At 35.6% G+C, this 6000-nt stretch overlaps 1 long non-coding RNA gene across 2 annotated transcripts in view; it reads right to left on the minus strand.

The window, feature by feature from the left end:
* The window catches only part of LOC124888059, a 44975-nt gene extending 39175 nt beyond the window's left edge, over positions 1 to 5800 (minus strand). For both annotated transcript variants that reach the window (XR_007045975.1, XR_007045974.1), the window contains exons 1-3: positions 5285 to 5800; positions 1486 to 1735; positions 1273 to 1402 (exon numbers count right to left, since the gene is read on the minus strand). This is a non-coding gene — a long non-coding RNA (uncharacterized LOC124888059). The remainder of the gene's footprint in view (positions 1 to 1272; positions 1403 to 1485; positions 1736 to 5284) is intronic.
* Positions 5801 to 6000: the final 200 nt, after the last annotated feature.

Here is a 6000-nt window from a genome sequence, read left to right on the forward strand (position 1 = left end):
ATTGAGAATTGGAGGTCCTAGCACATCGACATCGCTATCCATTGATAGTGCTACAGCGTCTAATGCTACAACAGCTGCTTCCCAGATTCAGAAATTTAAAGAGATAGTAGAATATGACGGTAATGGAAGGCTAATTATTTGCCCTGATAGTAATGGATAATTAAACCTTATGTTTTTCCATAATTTTTAAAATTTTTGAAAGCTAAGATAATTTAATATAATTTTACTGCAGGTTCACTCCCACATATATCGGCGCACATATGATTATAGAAGCAATTAAACCATTTTACATGGGGCCGTGGGGTAGTTGAAACAAGATTCGACTTGACGTCAGGATTCTTATGTGGAACCAGTTTATGGTATAATCAAAATCAAAGAATTTACCATATTTCAGTATGCTATCAATGATGAATTTACCTTTGTATCTGTCAACTCATTTCATGACTTTACATTAAACTATTTTGCAGAAAAAGTGTGCATGGAATTCTTGTCATGAAAATGAAATACAACGCATTTTCAACTTGAAAGCAGCTGTAAGAATCAAAGAACACTTGTATGAGGCCCGGTGGAACTTGGAAAAACTTGGTTGGCTGAATGCTGATATGTGGGTTTAGTTCTTGGAAAAATGGGATACTCCTGAATATAGGGTGAAGAGGGAACGGGCAAAGTCAAATAGAGCCTCTCAAATGGGTAGCTCGTTGCACACTGGAGGTTCGATGAGTTTTGCTATCCACCGACGAATATTGGTAATATTAGCTTAAATTTCTGATTTATTTTGTTTAGTTCAATGTTCTAAACCGTGACATAGTTAAGTCGTGTGGGGCTCTTTTGATTCACTATTTTTGTTGTTCATCTTGAAGTCTAGTGAAGCCGTGTGTGGCCTATTTCGATTTACTAGCATTGTTGTTGACATCTTCTTGCTCTTATTGTTGCTTGTTTTTTTGTTGTGAACTTGATCTTGTATCCAGTTTGTGTACGACTCAACTCTTCTATCTAGAATTTGTTACCATGTAAAGTAGTAGTAGATTCTTGGTGGCGACTACAAAAGTTGACTATGTAACTTTTACTAGTATATATGTGCTTTTTTAGTATGTAAGAGATATGAACCTTGTTATGTAGAGTTTTATGGGTAAAAAGTTTGGGAATTAATTATTTCAAATCAATTTAGTCTAGGAACAATAAGGATTAAAGAGATCAAAGTTTAAATCACGGATCTCCTTCTAGGCAGTATAATCCCAAAGCAGGAAATATGGGCGATTGAACTAGTATTACCTTGGTGCACCAGCCAGCCCACATATCATCGTAGCGTCCAATAGGCTATTCATCGCCCATGAGTCCAAAGTACATAGCAGGGCCAATCAACTCACAATCGAATGCCAAGTTTATAACAGCATCAACATACCTGAAAAATGACAATACCATAAGGTTAGGGACCACATTAAGGAGTTAAGATCAAGAAAATAAAAACCAGAAAGGTGTTCCTACCTGGTGTTCCTTTAATAGGCTTGAAAAGCTGGGTAGTTGCATCATAATCAGGGATGTTGAGCCATATACCATGTGAAACTGTAGTTGGTACACCTTCACGGAGACTGAATGGGTACCCACAGACAACATCCGCTCCCTCTCTGTAGGGATCATACAAGGTGTTGAAGAAAAATAGAGTTGATGGGCACAACAGATTCTTAATGTGCTGTTCAAGTGCATTAATTTCCTTTCCAGTTGGATCTTTAGCTACCTGCAATTATGAATTAACAACAAAATACATCCATTAACTCCTCCTAAATATTGAAATCTAATCAAAATACATATGAGATCATCTCTCAGTCATTCTCTTCTATTAAATTATAATTGTATCCAGATTTAAAGGATTTATATCACACTTTATAATGTGAAACGGTAACTGATTTTTTAATTGTCGTTGCCTTACCTGGACTGAGCGATGCTTGTTTTTGTTTATTGGTTTGTATTTGAAGTCCACATTGTTGATAAGACTGGATTCTGTTTGATTTTGTTTTAATTTATTTCACCAATGTTTTTGATAAAACAAAGGGAAGTTTTTTGAAGATTTGGCACTTGTATGTGGGTGTTTCTGAATTGTTTTTGATAGTATAGATGTCCTTATCTGCATATCTAGTGCTTTTTTAGTATCTATGAGTTATGAATAGGCTTTTATGAGTAAAACGTTTAGAATTTTACGTTTAGTGTCTAGCCAAAAGGCTATTCATCTTGGCTACCCTCTTTTTTATTTGAAAACTAAATAAATATCATTAGGTACATTGTAGTCCTTATCTGCATATCTGGAGTTGGTTCTTCTACCAAGCAGTTCTGTATTCTGATCATCCCATTCTTAGTCCTGCAAATGTTATAATTTGCTAATGTCAATACTATTTCACATTCCACTAGTGTCAATCGAAATTGGTCATGCTGTTTTCCTATATTATAATGGATTAAGTTTCCTAGATGATATAGCCTATCTCGACTTGCTTGAGATTGAGTCACCGATACTTTGCTCTGCGGAGCCTTACAATTCCATCCCTTAAAAAATAACCAAGAGATGCCACAGGTATATGTCTGAGTTCACTAGCAGGATAGGCAAAAGGTGATACAACAATACTCAATCTACTGCACAGTGTATGCAGAGAACTATCAAAATGGGCAAAATGCTTCATTAAGTTTTGGCACTTGATTTTCATTCTTTTTCTAAAAAAATAAGCTAACACCTTCATCCATTTAGTCTTTGAATTGTGTGAATAACTTGGTTGAACAATCTGCTGGTGGTTCTTCTACCAAGCATGTTATGACTTGTTAATTTTTAATTCAATCAAAATACTTCACGATGTTTTCCTCGATTATATAGCTGACATTAACTTTCTTGGGCTTGAGATATAGTTGAGAATACTAGTTTTACAATTAAATACTACTACTACCATATACTATATATATTATAACTAGGTAGGGTAACTGTAGAGATTTGTATGTATCTGTCTCAGTAAAGGAAACAGAGATTTGTATGTAACTGTAGAGATTTGTATGTATCTGTCTCAGCAAAAGAGGTTAGGTATAAATTGTTCCTTTCTAAACAAGGTGGTCAGTAAGGACCTGGTTCAAGGAATACCTAAGTTGAAGTTTGTCTGTTCTGAAGTGTTTGATGCTTTTATGAAGGGTAAATAGAACAGGTCCTCCTTCAAGCCAAAGAAGAAAGTGAGTACCTCCAGACCCCTGCAACTCTTTCATATGGACTTGTGTGGACCTATAAAAGTTGCAAGTAGAGGAGGAAAGAAGCATATCCTAGTAATAATTGATGATTATTCTAGATTCACTTGGACATTCTTCTTGAGATCTAATGAAGAGACCTACCCAATGTTTGAAGCTTTTTCAAAAAAGGTGCAAGTGAAATACAATGAGAATATTGTTAGGATCAGGTCAGACTATGGCAAGAAATTTGAAAATGCTAAGTTCAATCAATTCTATAATGATCTTGGAAATAATTACAACTTTTCAGCTCCTAGAACACCTCAGCAAAATGGTTTTGTGGAGAGGAAAATTAGAACATTGGTTGACATTGTCAGGACTATATTGATTGGTGCAAGAATAATACAAAACTTCTGGACTGCAGTAGTTAATATAAAATGTTATGTGTTTAATAGGTGTCTTATTAGTTCAATTCATAATAAGACTCCTTATGACCTCATGAACAAGAAGAATCCCATGTTAAGCTATTTCAAGCCTTTTGGATGTAAGTGTTGTATGCTGAACAATAGAAAGAATAATCTTTGGAAATTTGACCTAAGAAGTAATGAAAGAGTCTTTGTTGGTTATTCTCCAAATAGTAAATCCTACAAAATCTACAACAAGAGAACCCAATATGTAGAGGAGAGTGTACATACTGTGTTTGATGAAGCTGAAAGTGCTAGTATAGGTCACTTTCTTGATGATGCAAACCTTGAAGAACTCTAAGATAGAAGAAAGAAACAAGAATAGTAGAGACTCTCAGTGACTAGGTTCGTCTCATGAAGATGAATATGATTCAGCAAAACATCAGGAATCTGGTATATCTCAACCCCCACATGAAGATCTTGATCTTCATTCCAGCTTAGTGGATCACCAGTCTTCTAAGGGTAACACATTTATGAAAATTGGTCCAAGTTCAAGCCAGCCTACTTCTCAGAGATCATAGAAGCATTATTCCTCTCATCCCCTTGATAATCTACTCTCTCCTCTAAATTTAGGTATGTAAACCAGGAATCAAACTTGGAACTTGTGTGCATTCTCAGCATTTTTGTCTTGAGTTTATCCAAAGAATATGAAGGATGCCTTGAAATATATTGATTGGATAAATATCATGCAAGAAGATTTGAATCAATTTGAAAGAAGCAGCGTGTGGCATCTGGTCCCTTGTTCTGCAAACAGAACTGTCATAGGGACCAGGTGGTCTACAAAAACAAAACAGATGAGCATGGTAAACTTATTGGGAACAAGTCTAGGTTGATTTTGCAAGGTTATAACCAAGAGAAAGGCATTGATTATGATGAAACATTTTCTCCTGTGGCTAGAATGAAAACTATTTGAATTCTCATTGCTTTTGTTTCCTACATAGAATTCAAACTATTTTAGATGGATGTGAAAAGTGTATTTCTAAAAGAAGAAGTGTATGTGAAGAAGCCTCCAGGATTTAAAGATATTGACTTTTCAAATCATGCGTTCAAGTTAGACAAGGCTCTTTATGGGCTGAAGCAAGCTCCCAGGGCTTGGTATGAGAGACTCTCAAAATTCCTACAAGACAATGGTTTTAAAAGGGGAAAGATTGGCAACACACTTTTCTTGAAGGAAAGGGGGATAAATTTGCTTATTTTTCAAGTTTATATTGATGACATAATCTTTAGAGCAAAAACCAGTTCCCTATGTGATGAATTTGCCATAATGATAAGTAGTGAATTTGAGATGAGTATGATAAGAGAGCTTAATTTCTTCCTTGGGTTTTAGATAAAGCAAGGTTCAATAGGTACTACTATTTACCTGTAGAAGTATATTCATGAGTTGTTAAAACGATTCCATATGGAGGATGCAAAACCTATAGATACTCCCATTGGCACTTCTACAAAACTGGACTCAGATAAATCTGGTCCCTCTGTAAATGAAACTATGTACAGATGAATCATTAGTTCATTGCTCTACCTTACTGCTAACATAGCTAATATTTTGTTCAACATAGGGATGTGTGCCAGATTCCAAGTAAGTCCAACTAAATCTCATTTGAAGATTGCCAAAGGGATTTCTAAGATACCTCAAATGAACCCCCGACCTGGTCCTCCTCTATCCAGCTGGTGACAACTTCAATCTTGTTGGATATGCTGATACAGACTATGTTAGGTACCTGGTTGACTGGAAGAGTAATTTAGGAATGTCTCACTTCTTAGGGTCTTTATTGATATCCAGTGTTCCAAGAAACGGAATTTACTGGCTCTTTCAACTGCTGAAGTTGAGTATATAGCAGTTGCTTCATATTATGCTCAATTGCTCTGGACTAAGCAGTATCTTGAAGACTTTGGAATCTTATCAGGTTATGTCCCTTTATTCTGTGATAATACAAGTGCAGTCAATATGGACAAGAATCATGTTTAGCATAAGAGGACCAAACACATAGACATCAGACATTATTTTTTCAGAAATAATGTAGAGAAGGGACTGACCAAAATGGTCTTTTGCAACACTAAGGACTAAATAGCTGGTATCTTCACTAAGGCACTTGGCAAGGGCCAGGTTGAAAATAATAGAATGAAGTTGGGTCTGATGAGACAAAATTGATTTTATGTTGTTCTTCTTAAGTCTCTAGGAGGATATAAATTAATAAGCAAGTATCTATGTAACATAATGTTGCACATATCCTACTCAGTCTCATATATTCTGCAAATATACACCCATGGTAAGGAGTCAAAGATGAAGGAAGAGGATGAGGCAGCTTTATGCACTAAAGTTTAGAAAATCATGTACGAACCAGGT

Source organism: Capsicum annuum, chromosome 10 (assembly GCF_002878395.1).
Source record: "Capsicum annuum cultivar UCD-10X-F1 chromosome 10, UCD10Xv1.1, whole genome shotgun sequence".
NCBI classification, from domain to species: Eukaryota; Viridiplantae; Streptophyta; class Magnoliopsida; order Solanales; family Solanaceae; genus Capsicum; species Capsicum annuum.